Here is an 18,519-nt window from a genome sequence, read left to right on the forward strand (position 1 = left end):
TGTGTCTCTTTGAAGGAATTTAATAAGAAAGAGGAAATTTCGAAAAAGGGGCCGGCTTCATCTGGCCGCTTCTCCCTTTGGCGTTATTGCGCGTCTCAGTCGCATTTGAAGCCGGCATGGATGTGGTCCAGACCCTAGAAGCTGGACGAATTTGGTGGGAGACACTGTACACACAGCCAGCCAAGTGGATCGATGGAGCCTCTGTGCATCGATTATGTCTGTGGTTTTTTAATTCCTCACCCAGGACGATAAATTAATGAAACTTCGTACAGACTCCATGTCCTTCTGATGTGATTTAAACCACAATGAGTATTTAATTTGTTAAGCTACTGAGTGCTCTACAGGGTATACAAATAGCATCTGTTCAGATGGAGGTTGGGGGCGGGGGGGGGGGGGGGGCAGAGCTGCTTGTTTCTGGAGTGAGACCTGAGGGAAGCGGCTTCCCCATACAGGCGACAGTCCTTAGGTCCCACAGTGTCCCGACAGCAAATTCCCCCCCCCCCACACACACACACACACATATATTTGCTGATGTGGCAAGATGGGATTGGCCAGGTCACCCTGCCACTGAGGACAGCATTCGGAGTTGAAACGCCAATAACGACAGGCTGGTACTTAGGAATACATGAGAAGTGATGGGAATTGTAGCGCCTATATTACAATAACTACTGCAGGCTGACATTCTCCCATTACGCTGTCGAGGGTGTACGGTGTCCCGCTGCATAATTCATCTCTGCTTATGTCAGCCACTCATATAGCATCCTCAGGGGAAACATGCTTTCTCAAGATGTTCGGTGCCCTGCAATGGGTTGGCGCCCCAACCTGGATTATTCCCTGTCTTGTGCCAGTAGCCCCCAGGACAGGCTCCAGACCCCCTGCAAGCCCGAATAGCATAAGTGGTTACAAAAATGAATGGATGGATGGATGGAAGATGTTCAGATGCTCCTAATTTTAATCACAAACCATAACCACAACCCCCAATACAGCACTGGAGACCTACTGGTGATGTAAAACAATTTCGCCTCTCCAATCCTTTCCAGTAACCATGTGTCCTTCACAGTTCCCAAATTCTGTATAAAAGTTTATCTTGTGTTTCCCTGGCTAAAATGCCAGCCTGTGTGGAGGGGGAAGTATCCAGTGCCTCCTAGGATCCCTGGTACTCGTTGTCCAGTTCTGGGGTCATCTTCAGCACCTTACACTGCTTCTCCGTGATGCTTGCACAGTCATGTGATGTAGTGGTATTGATGTGTGTTCACCTGGAGCCAGTTACAGGAAGCACAGGGGTAAATGGGCCCAAAGGGGACTAAGAGGCGAAGCGAGGGGGGGGCGAAGAGTGTGGGGAAGAGGGTCTTAAAGGGCACAAGGCAGAATGGGGGCAGACAGTGAAGCAGAATATGAGTCAGGGCACAAGACAGAATGTGAGGTAAAGATTGGGGAGAAAGCGAGGCAGGGCACGAGGCAAGGAGTGAGGCTGGGCGCGAGGCAGAATGTGAAGCAAGGTGCGGGGCAGGACATTTGGCAGGGTGCAGGGAAGAGCATAAGGTAGGGTGTGAGGCAGTGACAGAGGCAGGATATGAATGACATAGAGTGTGAAGCAGGGCAGGAGACAAAGAGAGAGGCAGATTGTGAGGCAGGTGAGAGGCAGGGAGTGGAAGCAGCGCTTCAGACAGGATGTGAAGCAAAGCGTGAGTAGGGGCGTGAGGCAGTACTCTTTCTCTAAAGTTCCGTGGAATTCTGGAGTTGAACAGTGATAAATTCACACAGAGATGTGCTGATAAAATGGCCTGCCAGTTCCAAGTAACCAAACATAGGCTTTCAATTCTGAATTCACTTTTATCCTGAAAATAAACAACCGAGTGAAAATGGAGGTTGAGTATAAAGAGAGACAGCTCTGTCGTCCACTGAATCCAAAAATACAAAATACACATTCGGCATTGAAGTCAGCAATGAATCTCATAAAGTTTATTTAGTTTTTGGAAATTAATCGTTTGGTCAGTAACAATATCTGAGCTAAGAGGGGAAGTATTGAGCAGCGGAATGTACATCACTGTACAAAGAGCCACAAAACGACTTCCGGAAGTTGGAAAGGACTTCTCCTTTATCACATGTGTATTTTGTCATTAAGAACCGGAAGCCCCATTGCAGGCTGCCCTCTCAACAGCCTGACATTTCATCGCTTGCCTATATCCCTCGCACTTTTCACAGAGAAGTTTAACCAGTTCCCAGTGAGACCGGCTGCCACCTGGCAGGAACTGGCAACGTCAAATATGATGCATGTGCCCCCTGCTGCTGGTTTTCCCTTATTACACCATGATAAGGAAGTGAGGATCAGTCTGGCCTAAGAGGACTTGACCTAGAACCTATGCAACACTTCCCCCCAAAACACCAGTCACACCAGATAGAAATTTTGAAATACTCTCAACATGCTTCCCACATTTAGGCTGTCTGAAAGCACCAGGCTTTGCTGATCACGATTTGGCCTCTTTTAGGGCTGGTGGTGAGAATCCTGTAAGATGCAAAATGAACAATTCATCATTTCTGCTGATATACTATCACATTATAAAAGCAGGTTTAAAATAAAATAAACCAAAGATGATTTAAATGTGCTGGATGAAGAACATTCCCTGAATGTTCTTATGATCCACCTCTGATCCTTGAATTTCTTATTAGGCTCTTGCTTTGTTAGACGTTGAGGTGTAGCTCTTGCTCCAGGACTGTTACACTTGTGCACTCATGCTTAGTTAACTCCTCAACAGAACATATATTTGCAATGTCAGCTAAATAGGAGCATGTTATATGTAAATGCATGTCAGAGGAACAATGACTGCGAAGATATTAAAGTGGCAAATCATCCTGCGGATATCGCCAGCAGTCAGGAACAGTGGAAAATAGTTTCTTGGCTGACTAATTGCACTGTAGTTTGAGATAAGTACTGCCACAGGAAGATATGATTTGGTTAAGGGCGTTAGTGTTTTTCGTGCAGTAGATGGCACAGTGGGTTCTAGGAATGCTTTGTGGAACTGAAGTCATCTACGTACGTAAACATTTCCTTCTCTGAAAATTGCTCCGAAGACCTTTTACATTTCCATAATGATCTGTCAGCAGATATTTGCAGAGAGTTGACCTAGTCACTGGAACTTAGTGGGCCCTGTTCAGACCTTTCGCATTATTTACGTCTCATCGAAATTCTGTTGAGTCATTTTAAGTTACGGTTTCCTGGTCACCAAAAAAGGCTCAGAACTCTATTTGTGGCATTTTTTTCTATCAATCACAGGGTCCTTTCAAATGATAAACAACAGCTGTGCAGTGACTGACTGACTCTGATGGACTATGAAGCTAAATGTTCGAATATATGTGACATTACAGGTGTACCTTGTCCTTTATGATAAATAATAAACCTTTCCTTTCACCCATCCAACCATCCACCCATCCATTCATCCATCTATCCATAATCCTTTCCTTAATTTAAACCTGCTTCACATAAACACTCCAGCTTTGTTCAGCTGTCTGCCATGTTTGGTGGCTGTTTACCTTTTCCTTACTGGATGTACTGGTTTCGTGCAGCATTTGTACTCTGCAACCACCGCAGTGCAAAGCCAGCGTTGTTCAGTTTATTTCTGCTGATGTTCTTGGCAGCTTTTGCTCCCAACGACGTCACTGTCCCAAAGGTGCGTTTTATCTGGCAGGGCTGAGAATGAATAGAAACGATTACTCTAAAGACGGCAGGCCACGTTAACTACTTCTTGTGTAATCGGATGCAATCTCAGTTTTAAAGGTGGAAGACTGTAAATGGAGATTGATCAAATGATTCGCTAGTCACTGTTTTCAGCGTAATGCGGTATACAATATCACGTGTAATTAACTTAATGTTGTTCCCTGAATGCCCAGAAGAGGGAGCTCTAAACATGCCGCAAAGACTTCAGACTGGGGGAGCTGTTTCTGTTCTCGGGAAACACACTTGCTCCTCTGCAGAGAAAAAAGATGATAACAATATGAAGCAGGCCACAAATGAATCGTTCCTTGAATTAATATTAATTAAATGCAGGATGCCCTTGGTGAATCTTAAGGTTGAATAATGTTTTGCAGAACAGCTGCTCATGGAGGTTTTGAGCCTGCAATGGGTCAGTCATGGCTTGACACTGGGAAAGGTGAGGTCGCATGAGGTCGTATGAGGTCGCATGAGGTCGTATGAGGTCGCATGAGGTCGTATGAGGTCGCATGAGGTCGTGCAGGCACATCATATTTGCTCATCTCTTCCAAAGCAATCATTCTGATGGTCAGGATGCTAGAAAATGCACAGAAAACAAAAGCAATTTAACATGATCTCTAGGTCTGTCCTCCCCCTTCATGCATCCCCAGAAGGGCCAGCATCTCCCACTACCTGTGAGTACAGGCTCTGGCTCTTCGAATACCCTGCAGGTTAGTGTAACGTTACCCAGAGCTCTCATTCCCAAAGCCAAGCCCAAACATCGGCTGTCACTTCTGTTTATTTCACTGTTCGTTTATCTCTTTCGGGTGGGGTGTAAATCGGGGCCATCGGCTCGCGGGTGGGGTTGCAGTTTCGGAGACATGGGAAGCTCCGCAGTGGTGGTGCATCGCGGCCGTCCCACATCCCACATGAGAGGTGTCCCGCGGCTATAAACGGAAAGTGGGGGGGCCCTCGGGGGCCGCGGTCTGCAGGAACCACCCACGGGCCAAACGCCGGCGCCTGAGCGGTGGCTGAAGCAGGGCCAGTATACCGGTATGGCATGAGATCCGAGCCTGGTTTTGTGCATGTTCACATAGACAGTGATCACTTACAGACCCAAAGTAACAGGACAACCACCCCAACAGCAGCTGTGGAAGTGTGCACAAGGCATTGTGGGAATTATTCCTTAAATTATGGGTAACTATCTATGGGTGCCACCAGAGATGAAACCATGCCATTTTGGGCCCCTATACAGGACCAATTAAATTATGCTGCAAAAATTTTAGGGCCCTTGTCACTCAGGGGCCCTTGGAATCTTCCTAACTTCCCCCCTTGATGGTGCCCCATAACTATGATTTTTTTTTTGCCTTTTCAGCATAACAACTATAAAAGAAAAAAAAAATTTTTTTTTAATGTGCAATGACCTCCCCCGGCACGAGGGGGGCGCTGCTCAATAGTGAGTCATCCAGATGCGTTTACCTTCTTAGACCAGCATCTCATTTTTGATCTAGCATACAGCAGCTCAGATCCTGCATATATGAAGTAAGAAGTGGAGATTAGATCACAGGAAGGGACAATGCCAGGTATCTGGCAGAACGATAACCGGCAGAATAATGTGTGATTAAGCTTTTAATTACTAATCAGCACCAAGAAAAACAGATGAATTATCGCTTAAAGGTAACTGCAGTGGGGCACAACTGTGGTGTGTCCCCTGATGGGCGGCAGCTACACGTCAGTGGTGTTTCGGCCAAATAGCATGCATCGGCTGCAGCCATGTTCGCTAAACCAGTAGCTACATCGTCATTGCCCTGGTTTAATTGGTCTGTTGGCCTTTAATGAATCACAGTGTTCAAAATTCATATTAAGCCCAATAAGGCAGAAGTGCAGCATACAGAGCTACAGGAAGTTTAGCTATAGGAAGTTTGGTCAGCTAGGTGTCTGGCTGGCAGAGACAGATCAACATCCAATCTGGTGTGATTACCCCACAACTGCACTAAACGTGTGACACTCATTAGCTGCCAGTTCTGAAGAGCAGGTCATGTGTATCCAGACTGAGCAAATGGTCACCAGATCAAGCTGTTGGACCACGACTCACACTGGCCAGCTCTGCTTCTATCATCACATCATCATCACTGCATGGCCTCCCAAAGACCCTTTGCGTGAGGATGGTGCTGTCATGATTGCTGAGGTGTCCCTGATGATGAAATTTGCTTAGAGACGCCTAATGATAACGTTGGTCAAGTTGGGGGACGGGGGCAGGGGGCTGTTCTCTGATGGTAGACATGATGCTCATCGGGCTTGCAGGGCTGATGGGGGAGCATCAACCTGCAGATGTGTGCAAAACAGCTACTGTAGCTTGACTAGGATGAGAATTCAGCTGTGTGTGTGCGTGCATGTTTGTGTATGTGTGCAACTGTGTGTGAACTTGTGTGTGTGTGTGCATGTTTGTGCGTGAGTGTGCGTGTTTATGTGTGTGTCTGTGTGTGTGTGTGTGTGTGTGTGTGTGCTACATTGAACATTGTTTTTCCACACGGCCCGGGGCAGACCACAAAAATGTGGGTGTAAAGCAAAAGTGTAGGAAGCATGAATCATCGCATGGGGGGGGGATGGGGCAACGGGGGGACGCGACACAACGGTGGTGGGGCTCCCCTAGCGAGCTAACCCCCTGCAGGGTACTTTAAGGAGGAGTGTGCTTGGTGCCTGTTTGGCTGACCCCTGGCCCTGGGTTCCCCAGTCGCCCCCTGAGGACCGCAACACTGCCTCCAAGGGGCCATACACGCAGTGACAGAATAAAGAGATCCCTGTTGTCCTGGGGTGGGGGCTCAGAGTTTTATTTTGAGACGTTGTCGTGGGTTTGGGACAAAACCACAGAACCGTATGTACAACAAACTGGGGGGGCAGGGATGGTAAAGCCAAAACGGGGAGGGGGATCAGGATGGATATGTACAGCATCCCGACGATGAAAGCGATGAGTTAGAAAAGAAAAACAGTACATGGACGTCGGACAATGTCGAGGATTTAGTGGTGACTCAAAAACAATGTGTTTTCTTAAGTTACGGCAGATTAAGAGTCGCGCAGGAGGAACATCTGGCAAAGAGTTTGAGTTAACGACCGTGCTTTATTGAACTCGACATGACTCAGTCGTTTGTAGTCCTCAAAGATCCAGAGCGGGGGGACGAGCAGAGCAGCGGGATGGGTAGAGTCACGGGACTGGGAGGCAGGGGAGGAGCATCCGGACAGCGATGGCCTGTGCTCCCACCCCCGCGGCCACGTGCCTCCGTCGCCATGCCAGAATGGTGAAAGGTCGCTGCCCCCACTACCACCCAACCTTACCGGAATTTCACTCCCACACAAATAACTGCCAGACAGAATCTTCTTAGCCGCTCACCGTCAAAAGGCTGGAGCCCCCACCAGACTAAAGGACAGCGAAGCAGCACAGACCGGCAGTCTGTTATCTCAGCCCCTTTGGGGCGGGGGGGGGGGGTTTATAGAGCAGCAGCCTCTTCAAGAGAGTGGCCAAAGGTGGACAAATGGGCACCCCCCCCCCAACAGAGACAGACCAAAGTTAAACAATCATGAGTGACTAACAGAATCATCCTAGAACCCCCCTCGTCGTCCCCCCCCCCGTGTAAGAGAGAAAAATAATTCAGTGCCACCCCCCCATCCAAAACCTCTGACACTGATGCCCACCAAGCATACTCACATGGCGACCCCTAAGCACCCCTAAGCTTCTTTCTGGTTCTTGAAGGGTTGGGTTGACCAGGGACCCAGGAGAACTCAGCGCCATGGCTGGTACTACCCAGATACACGGCCAAGACAGGAAGTCAGAGGCCTAAAAACAGCCTTTGTTTAGATTCGGTTGGCCAGCAGTAGCGCTGGGCCGAGACAGGGCGATGTTGCGGCTGAATTAATGATGCTGGGGGCGTGATCATGTGACACTGTCCAGCAGGACCAGGATGTTCTCCTGCTTAATAAATGATAATGTCCTCTCTTTGTTCTTCTCTAAAGGGCAGCTTGGTATCTGATGTAGGTGTAATAAGATGCACTTTTCAGTTGAGCTTGGACTGATAGTGATGGCAAGAAAAACATTTTCAGTTTGACCCCAAGCCTGTTTGGAATCTTTTCTGGTCACGTGCACAGACAGGTTGGTCTCCCGTATTAATGACTGTGCACCAGGAAGCAGGAGAATCTGAGAGATGGAGAGTAAGCAGGACCGGGTGGAAACGTCGCTGAGATTTTCATCCCATTTAGAAATCAGAGCTGATTTCGATAACAGTGGCATGAGCGAAGGTGGGCGGTGGGCCATGTGTCATCACCTCACCAGAAGGCTAAATGGCACCGTATGTCTGAACACTGTGTGCCGGACTGCTCCGGACATCTTAGGGAGGCAGATGAGGGCCAGTATTGGAATAGGGTTGCTTTTTAGGCGACCGGGAAAAGAGGATGCTGGGAAAATTCGCCAACCAGGTGGAGCAGGGTTGCCCTGCTAGAACTTCTTGTCAACCAGTTGTACTATCACCAGGTCACAGAAAGACAGATTTCTGGGAGATTGCACATCATTTGTGGGCGGCAGGGAAGCTGCTGTCAATTTCCAGGAGACTCGCGGAAAGCTGGGATTCTGCTGCTCCTGCACAGTGCTACATGCTGGTGACTTTTCAGCGCGGGTACCACAAACGGGACTGGACTTCTGTCAGCATGATTTATTTGCAGGCCTTGTCCTGAGCCGGGCCGTGCAGTGCACTGAAGCCACCGCTATAATTAGAGAGCCTCTTCTGCTTTGAAACGTTAGAGTCATCTACAGCTGGGACTTTCACCGGCGATGACATCAGCGAGATGCATGCCTTCGCGTTATTAAATGGCACATCCACGGCCTCATCCGGAATGTGCCGGAAATGCCTCTGGCCAGGAAGCGAAAACACACCTTTTATATTTTACTACCTTAATCCTAGCTGCACTTCACTGCAGCTTGCAGTGTTTTGAAATATTAAGCACAGGGTTCTTGCTCGCCCCGAAAGGGAGAGGCACAGCTGCAGGTGGCTGCACTCCCACATGTCATATTTGTGGTGTGATTTCGGAGCATTAGAAGTAGATAAGATTAGACGGGTAAATAGAGTGTGATGTCTCAGTCGTACACGGTAAACATCAGCCTGGTTCCCTGTCAGGTGTTGGCACAGTGTGTGGATGTCTCAGTTTACCGAGTGTGTCACTGTGCATCAGTGTGCCGATCTGAAGGCCTCGCCCAGTCATTCACGAGACTTTCACTTTCACATCTCTAACACATGCACACCCTTCATGACTGCGTTAGGCTGCACGTCGCATCTGCAAAATACCCTGAAATACAAGCTGCTTAAACTTTATCAGAACTGTGAGTCCGGGCTCTTTGTTGTAGCGGTCGGAACGTTCTTTAATTGGAATAACAAATTCACAGTCCGGGAGGCTTTCAGACACCGGGTGTCTCTGCCCATCGCTGGGGAACAGATGGGTGAAGCACACACAACCCAGGTGACAGAAGCAGCGATTCACAACTTCTGAGCTGCCCGGAATTAAACTCCTCTCATGGAGGTTTTCCGCACGATCGCCCCCACAAGGTCACATGCCTCTGTGTGTGTGTGTGACTGTCACTGCTGTACCTCTGGGCCTGTCGCCTGTCCTCTCCTTCCTGCCCCAGGGACTGTCCCCACATGCTCCAGATAACTTCAGGGGGAAGGAAACACCCCCTTCCTCCTGTTTCCTCTTCCCTGTACCCCAAATGATCCGTAGCTCATTCTGCCATCTTCTGCCCCCTGCGTTGACACAGCTGCTGCCCAGGGGATTTGAATGGACTCTACCAGACTCCATCTGTGACCTCCTGTTAAGGTGGGGGGGTGGGGTTTATCTGGGTCTCCGGGCCTCCTGCAGGAACATGCTTCCTTCCGATGACAGAGTACTTTACAGTGACTCACTGGTGCCCCATAAGGCTCAACCCCCGGTTATTGTAAGTGTTTGTTTTCATTCTGGAGAATTTCTGGAGACCAGGGCATGTAACCAGTACATGGCGCACATGGTGTGTTTCTGGTCTCGATTTTCCCAAATCGCGGTCATTCCATGCTCTTTGGAACCATCCATCCAGGGGCACCAGAGGGGTACGAATACCGTGACAAATTCAGGGGGGGCCCCTCACTTTGTAGGGGCCCCATGGTCGCTCGGCAAAATCAACTGAGCGACTGAAAGTGTCAACCAGAGCAGGGGGCCCAAGGTGACATTTTCTCAGGGGGCCTGGGATGTCTCGCTAGTCCCCTGCGAATATCGCTAGGGAAATAGCAAATAGCAGCTAGGGAACCCCCACTTCATGCGCAGCTCTCCCAGCTACAGCCACGGGCCACCAGCAACTCCTTACCTCTCCACGCAACATTTCCTGCTGGCTTCCTGGCGTCTGAGCCGACATTGTAAAGAACTGAAACAAGAGGTAAGAGAATCCCAGCTCTTGACAACATGCCATGCCTGCTTTCCCTGAGGGTGCGAGCCCTTCTCTCCTCCTGCTTTTTGTCACCCGACGACTGAAGCCTTTCAGAGATCTCCTCCTGGGTGGCTGCTCCCAGCAGCTCCTAGTGGACAAAGGGGTCCGTCTCTGTTCCTGTTTATAACCCTCCATCATTCATGTTTTGTGCCCAGAACGCAAAGCAGAAGGTGTGGAGAGATAAGGATGTGGGGGGGGGGGGGGGGGGGGGGGTTTGGGAATGGCTTGGTGTAAACACACAGATAAACAAGCATGCATGAAAGGTGGTCTGGCTTGGGGTCTATCCAGTCTGAGGAGGTCAGTGAAATTAAATGATGCTTTACTTGCCATGTTCTTAAATATGTTAGAATTCTTCTTTTGTCTGAGCTTTGTCTCTTTGAGACACACATATACTGTTGAGAGTAAAGCTTGGGGCACAGGGTCAGCCATTTATCTGGCCCTCCTTCAGCATTTTTTTTTTTTTTGGGGGGGGGGGGGTCAAGGGCCTTGCTCAGGGGCCCAATGGAGATGTGATTATTCAGGCGAGGTTGGGATTCGAACCAATGACCTTCTGATCAGGGGCACAGAGGCCTACCCTATAGCAGAGAGCCGCTTTCACTGTGTGGTTCCTACCCTGTGGTCTGCCTCCATGTCCGTGGAGAGCCTCCTCCCTGGTGGAGTGTCTCTCCAGCAAATCGTCTCCCCGACAGCATGACCATCCCCCCTACTGTGCTTCTCCAGGTAGAGCTCCTCCCCTATGGTGTGCTGGCACAGACGGTTCTGAAATTACTCCCTGCTCACAGGAGACTAGGGCTTCTGATACAGGCCATCTTCCCCAATACAGCATTAAACAGTTACTTCCTTTGAGGGGGGTGGTGTGTAGCTCAGTGGGTTAAGCCAGCTATGATCAGAAGGTTGTTGGCTCAAGTCTCATCCTTGGCAGAATATTTGTACCTCTGTTGGGTCCATCCAAATTGACTTGGCCCAAGCCAATCATTTATCCAGCATGATAAAACTGTATTTGAGTTTGTATTTAAAAACAAATAATTTGAATATAGCAATTCTGGATATCTACTGCCACTAGACTAGGAAAACTAGGGAAAACCCTCTAGTTTGTCTGCCTGATTTGGATGAGATCTAGGACTTAGAGGTTTCTACTATACTTTACTTCTCAAGCTGAAGACAGAGTGTCAGAGATCATGACCTTGCCGGCCAAACCCGCATGGTGTGCTACCCACACATCCAGAACACAACCTGGACAGAACTTCCCCACAACCAGGAGACAGTGGTTAGTGTGTAACGTGACTGGGTCACAAATTTAACATGCCCCCAGGTCCATAAAAATGTCATCCCACCAAAGGGGTCCAACAATGGGCCTCAATGTGTGAAAAGACTTCATCAGGTTCTGACTGGTGGTGCCTCCAAATCGTAGCGACGCGAGAAGATTTAAGGTTCCTCACCACTGAGACTGAATGTCCAGCCTGGTGCTGGTCACACTGACTGAATTCCAACAGTGCAGGCCAGCACACCTCAGGGTTGAAAGAAATTCAGGCACAAAGGGCCGCCTTCCGTTGCAAGCACAGAAGAAGCTGGAACGGCCCCTAAAACTGATTGATGGATCAGGAAGGGGGGTGTTTGCCCCCCCCGTCACACTCCACTGCACCATTTGGTGGAAGACAGCGGCAGAAACACAAAAGGTTACCAGCTCATGTGGTGGGCACTCCTGGTATCGCTGGAGTCCTGTAGTGCGGGAGATAAACACAGCACAATGCGGGACGTATTCACACAGGAAGGATCCGGGATCCGGGAGTTGGAATTAATGTTACAGGCATCTCACAAGCATACAGCGCTCCAGACGAGCTCTGGTGCGTTAACAAAACCCATCAGTGACACGTTGGCATTTTTTGTTGCTCCTTATAAACGCGGAGGAAGGACCACTTGAAAAGGCGTCTGGTAAACAGTGAGCAGAATCCGGGAAGTAATGAATGTTGTTCATCTCCGTTTTTGAGATGTAGCTGTGTTATGAAAGCTGTCTGATGATGAGAGGATGGCTGTAGAGAATACGCTTTGGGAACTCTTTCACCCTCTCGTCCTCCCGTTCTGTTTAAAAATTCGAGCTTGTTCGCCATCTGGCCTGAGTCACCTTAGGTCCGGCCGCTCTCAAAGCTAACAGGAGCTGCTTTAGTCTGACACGTGTTTCCCAGATGTCTTGACGAGGGAGGTCTACCTCAGGGCGGCCCCAAGCCTGACGGCATTTAGCTTGCTCGGGATGTTTGGCAGATAGCTGCAGGTGTCCAATGCAGCATGCATCTCTCACCGCCGAAACGACCCACAGTCTGGATACGGCTGTTTACATCCACGGCCCCCTTGGTCCTATGGAATTTCCTGGCTCCAATCCTCAGCCCCCATCTAAAGGAGGGGGCCCGGACCCGTGGTGAACAACCATGATGGCATCCTGATCCCGCCCTCCAAGACAAGAGAAGCGAGAAAGGGAGAGTCCAGTCCCATCTCCACTTAGTAGCTTCTGTTTGGAGACAAGGTGTGTGCTGACAGGACACATCCGCTGGTGTCACTGTTCCCAGAACAGAAGGAGGGCATGCCCATGCAGGTAGGACCCCACAAGAGCAGGTGTCCAGCTCACATTCTTGGGGGGGGGGGAATTGGCCCTCTCAGGTAACTGTTTAGTGTTATGTTCTGCAACATCGACACTGGGGAACAGGTGGAGGGACGTGTCTAAATGGATCCCACCTGTGTGCACCCCCCACTAAGCAGCAGAGGAGGTCTACTGCCAAGGATCGAGCATAACCATGGCTCTCCAGGGTCTGATATGGTGAAGACCTGTTTGGTTCAGTGCCATTCCTACCTTCTGCACAAAGATGTGCTGTTTCCAGATTGTTCTTTTTTCCCCCAAGACCCATCTGCAAAGCCGACTGGGCCTAAATATCTGATAGATGCCTTCTGCCGTCCCAGGGTTTTATTTTTTTAATCCATCTTTGAAGTCTGCTTCTCTTCCCCCTCTGCCTGCATCCTTCCCGAGTCCGTCTCTCCCCATAAAGCCTCACAAACTCAGAGCCGGTGCCGGCTGAGGTAACGACACTGGAGAAAATGCACGACATCCTCAGCGCTTGCATCTGTCAGATTAAAGTGCTTCAGTATTCTCAGCTTCCTGGAAGCAGGAGCCGTGAGTTTGAGAGTCCATTTGGTGAAGACTGTGACTCAAACAGCACTAGGCTTTGACACTGACCTCGGAATTTCTTCTGGGTGTGACTGGATAAATGCGTTTTTTACACTCTCACAGTGATGGTGTCTCCTGCAATATGGCCACCAAACACAAGCCCTATCTCCTGACAAGTTTCTAACCGCTTGTCAGTATTGGAGACCTTCACATGGCTGAACAAAGGGGAATCTTCAGAGTCCGATATCTTACCCTTGTGGCGTTAATGCAAATTGCTTTCAAGCGTGGGACAATGTGACTGCCGACATCCCATTGAGTCCTCTGTTCCCTCCCTGCCCCTTTAATTCTTTCATCGATGCATGAATCCTCACCTGAGGTTCCCTGGGAAGAAACCCCTACCTGCCATGTTGTTCCTCCCGCATGCTCAGGAAAACTATTGTCTTTTAGTAACAAAAAGATGACTGCTCTGCATTCCTTGTTCGTAAAAGACCGGCCCCTGACTTCCTCTGATCAAGAAGGACTCCTGTGGACAAAAGGCAGAGGATTCCACGTGTAAACACACCCCACATCCTTGCACATCTGCCATCCATCAGGACGCGCCATCCGCCAGGAAGCCGTGCGTCTGGATAGCCGAAACAGTGTCCTCTGCCGATCGGCCCTCCCCATGGTTCCGATCACCCATCCGTCTCCCATCAGTGACACAGACGTCCGAGGCTGTGAGCAAGCTGGGCATGTCACAGAGTGCAGAGAACCTGTGGGTCAACAGCTGCCCTGTTCTGGAAGCGTAAACCACATGCTAGGACGGACTGTAGAGGGAACAGCAGGGGTTCAATTGCTGTTTCACCATAGCCACATACTCTGGAGTCAACAACTAAGGCAGCACTTTTACGTCATCTTTGTTAAGAAACCAAAACCACTCATAAAAATAGAATACGGGACCAGATCATTTGTTCCTCAATTCTGTGTTTTGTAAGAGATGCTCCGTGTGTATGACTAGGATGAGAAGGTCTGTCACGTACGGTCCGAGAACGGAGCGTGACAGGAAGTCGAGGAACACGGGGTTTACTCAGGATCGCACAGAGAGAAACACACAACGACTGGGGAAACAAACGAGAAACAGCTGGTGACATTGGGATTGCACACGAGGTAGCGAGGGGGGCGTGGTGCACAGGAGGATCGGACGAGCAGGGCATGACAGGGTCAGGATTTTAAATAAGTAATTCCCTGCAGGGGGTCACAAACAACCAATCGAGGTGTAGTTCAGTCTGGAAAGGGGAGCGCCGGCTTGATCTATGCTTCAAAAGGCATTTCAAGGCCTCAGTGCTGAATCTTCCAGACTGGAGTAAATAGATACGTCACAGGTTTATACACATCCCTGAGTTGTGGAAAGGCACCCAAGCCTGCCTCTTTTTTACTGTCGAACAGGGTCTAGAAGTCAGCCACCAAGGAAAAAGACATAAACAGGCAGTGGAAATGTGGTGGGTGGGGGGGGGGGGGCAGGAAGCACACTCCCACCCTTGTAGGGGTTATTAATCACACAGGTGACCCCTAAGGACGACAGTCAACAATCGAGGTCCCTTTGCCTACATGTGTAGCCTGTGTGAATCACTCTGGGTTAGGTTTGGCTGAGGCGGCTGAAAACCTTTTATTTAGAGAATGCAGGAAAAGACAAGACCTGACAGCGACAATTCGGAAAGCATGAAAAAAGCTGCCAACATAAACCACTACATAGCTTTAGATATCCGTAGCTCACAAGCTGTGCAATACGACAGAAGTATGACGCCCTGTGTAATTCGGCTGAGAAAACCGACGTTGGGTGCGGGAAAAAGCACTTTTGACTGTCATTGAGTAGTTTTGCTCGGTCGAGACCTGTTTCTCAGCCAGCGTGTGCTGGCATCTGACAGGCAAACAGCCGGATGATTCAGTGTTGCTAAACACGCAGTGCTGCCAGCGGAGGCTTCCGGAAGCAGCAGTAACACGACCTTGCCGGTCTTGATAGCACAGCGATGTGCCCATAGCCACAAGACAGGATTCTGGGTAGGCTGCCCAAAGGTGGCTCTCTGCGAGCTGCGCTGATCCTGATCCTCCAGCAGGGGGCTCTGAGGGACCCCCAGGAAGATGCAGAGGCGGGGTGGTGCATGTCAGGCTAACATTAGCTCCCGTTAAAGCTGTGCTCTCGTCCCCCCCCCAACCCCCCACATTTCAGGAATGTGGGCGAAGGGCTGAGGCAGCGCGGTGGGCAAGCTGGGGACACGGCCCACCTGACATGGGCACTAAACCACAAGGTAGAAGCATCAGGTAATCTGATGCTAAGTCTCATTCCTTCTACTGTATATGTACCTGGTTGATGCCTCCGGCGGGATGTGAATCTATAGCCTACTGGTGTAATTCTGTTTTGTAGCCAATATAGCTCAGCAATTCCATGAGTCACACATCAGCAGCTCTCACTATGTCAGGACCAGAGTTCTCCAGAATTCCCAGAGAGTTCTAAAAGTGGGTGACGTGTACTGTCACGTTCCCAGACGCGACATAAACACACTGATCGGGACTCCTTGCCAAACCTTCGTGCGACATGCCGGCGATTGACAGAAACTCGCAGGATTGTGGGTTGTAATATAAGACCAGCGCCGGACAAACAAGCAGCCAAAGCTTTGAATGTCAGCCCACATGAGAGCGAGAAGCTTACGATCATGAAGACGGGAGCCACCACCTCCCTGCACCCCAAGGTGATAATGCAGGAAGCTTTTCCACCACACAAAGTACGGTACCTGGTGCAGTGGAAAAGCCCCCCCCCCCCCCCCCCCCCCCCCAGTAGCTGCTCTCTCAGCCAGACGGTGGATGAAAGACTCACATCTCAAAGGTCATCCATACGGAAGAAGGCAAACTAACATCTCCGCTCTTTTGACCTCATTTCTTAAATCGGATCAAATGTCTGAGTTTGACTACACTTGTAAAGAAGAAGTTCTATGTTTGTGACCTCAGCGTCCATATGTGTTTGTAGGTAGTGTGTGTATGGTGTGTTGGGAAGGGGACTGTCACTTAAGTGTGTGTGTGTGTGTGTGTGCGTGTGTGTGTGTGTGCGTGTCTGCCTGTCACTCTATCTGCCAGTCTGTCTGTGTGCTGATTCTGCCTGACTCCCAGGGAGAATTCTGTAGCCTGCTGCGATGCCTGTCATCTCGGCCTGAGTGATGAGGTGGTGATAAGGGACAGGTGTGCAGTCTGCAGATTCCCCCGTCGTCAGCCTTTTGCAGCAAGCAAAGTGGGATGCAAAGGATTCTGGGAAGAAAACCATGACACTGTTGCGCTGCATGGGGGGCTGGGAAAAGCCCATTGATTGGCTGGTCTTGGCACATGACTTTTCTGTGTGCAGATGGAGGACCACTCCTAGTTTGTCGATGTTTGTATGATCACTGGCCATGACCACGGCATCTCCCACAGCACCCCCCATACAATCACGCACCTAGAGCACCCACCAGGCAGTCTTTCCGGATGATTCCGGGCTGGTTCCGAGAAGCGGCATAGTCTCAGGAGGACAAAAAACAGGATCTGTTGGTGACTTTGGGATGTGGATTGGTTCTGCTTTTATTGCAGGTCCAGACATGCAGCAGACAGCTTGGCTGATGTGGAACATGCCCACCACTTACCAATGCAGATCATTTTGTCTAAAGTGGCATGCAGTTTTGATAAAGCAGGGTCAGGTATCTCGGTGCCTGAGAACCTCCCACCTCCTTGAAAGATTTTGAGTGGATGGTCCAAGAGGAATCACACCCCTGGACTTTGGGATCCCCTATGGTAAATTCTGCCAACTGGGGGGGGGGATTCCCCAAAAATACATTTTAGTAATTTTCTAATGCATACCACCATAATGCATTTTACTGACTGGGAGGGTTAGTTTGTTTGGCTGACCTGCTGGGAAAATGCCCTGATTGCTTCCAAATGATCTGTGGTATGAAGAAAGATTTCTGTTCAGCCTCTACAAGGGGGGCGGTTCTACATTAGAACGACCAAGACAGACGGAGAAGTAAAAACCAGATAAAACACCTAGACAGGGACTGCTCAGATTTGGGAGGGGGTGACATCACACAAGTGACCCCTAAGGATGACAGCCAATCGAGTGACACCCCTTTGCCTATTTCTGTAGCCTATGTGCAACAGCATACAGAGAAATTCTGGACCCCTGACATAATAACCCCCCACCCAGTTTTAAGTATGATTTCAGGCATTAGAGGACCCCTGTCAAGTGCTGGGTCCCCTGAATTTGACAGGATATCCCCCCAGGAAGACCCCTCCCTGTGTGAGTCTGAAACAAATGAACAACACAACCTCTTTCTGCACAAAAAAAAAACTCCATAGGTAGCAATATGTCTACCTCTTTAAATCTTCTCCGTAAAAACCGAGAAACCTTTCTCTCTTGGCCATTAAGCGGGCTTGTCCGGCGTGAACGCTGTGGATTTGTGGCCCAAAGCAAACTCACCCGATATGCGCTCAAAGGAACTGATGGGTGGTAGTAAGCGGACGGCGGACGATTAGATGTACTGACAGCTCTGCTCCCCAGACCGATGGTCCAATTAAATAAACGAGGAGGGAAAGGCCTCTTAGCAACCTGATGCTGCAAGGCATATCGGGCCATTTCAAGGTTTTATGCATCTAATACGACTTAATGGTTTTTGTGGAAACACATTTCAAGCCATAAATTACTCCGGACCCGATGCGTTCCACTTTCCGTGTTACTTAATTGCCTGTTTTTTTTCTGAATTAGCTTTTCTCTTTTTAGCCATTTTAATCAAGTCCGTATTAACGTGAAATATTGACACATGTGTTGCTTAATATATTTCAAGAGAGTGGAAATCATTTGCTACGCGATTGCTAAAATGTTAAAAATACAGTATATTTTTACACTGGGTATTTTACAAATAGGACCGCTTTAATAGAAAACAGAGGGGATATGACAAGCGTGATTAATTGTGCTGGTATTTCTGCTGTGAAGTGTAATTAAAACTGCATTATAATAATCCAAATTAGCGTCATTAATAAGATGCGTGGGCTCCCTGACACATAAGCTGCTCAAACACAACATTTCAGATTACGTCCTGTTAAATTCCTGAAAGGGTTTTGCGTTCAAATCGGGGTCCTTTTATGTTTTCAATAATTAGAGATAAAAGGGAAAATGTGACAGGGATG

General features: G+C 49.3%; 1 long non-coding RNA gene across 1 annotated transcript; it reads right to left on the reverse strand.

Annotated features, from left to right (window-relative positions):
* Window positions 1–1,890: 1,890 nt before the first annotated feature.
* LOC125749440 (uncharacterized) lies at window positions 1,891–10,310 on the reverse strand. The gene is made up of 3 exons (XR_007399920.1): window positions 9,319–10,310; window positions 3,532–3,688; window positions 1,891–2,506 (listed from the first exon to the last, which is right to left on the reverse strand). It is a non-coding gene; the product is annotated as an uncharacterized LOC125749440 (long non-coding RNA).
* Window positions 10,311–18,519: the final 8,209 nt, after the last annotated feature.

The sequence above is a fragment of the Brienomyrus brachyistius genome, chromosome 9 (genome assembly GCF_023856365.1).
Source record: "Brienomyrus brachyistius isolate T26 chromosome 9, BBRACH_0.4, whole genome shotgun sequence".
Lineage (NCBI taxonomy): Eukaryota > Metazoa > Chordata > Actinopteri > Osteoglossiformes > Mormyridae > Brienomyrus > Brienomyrus brachyistius.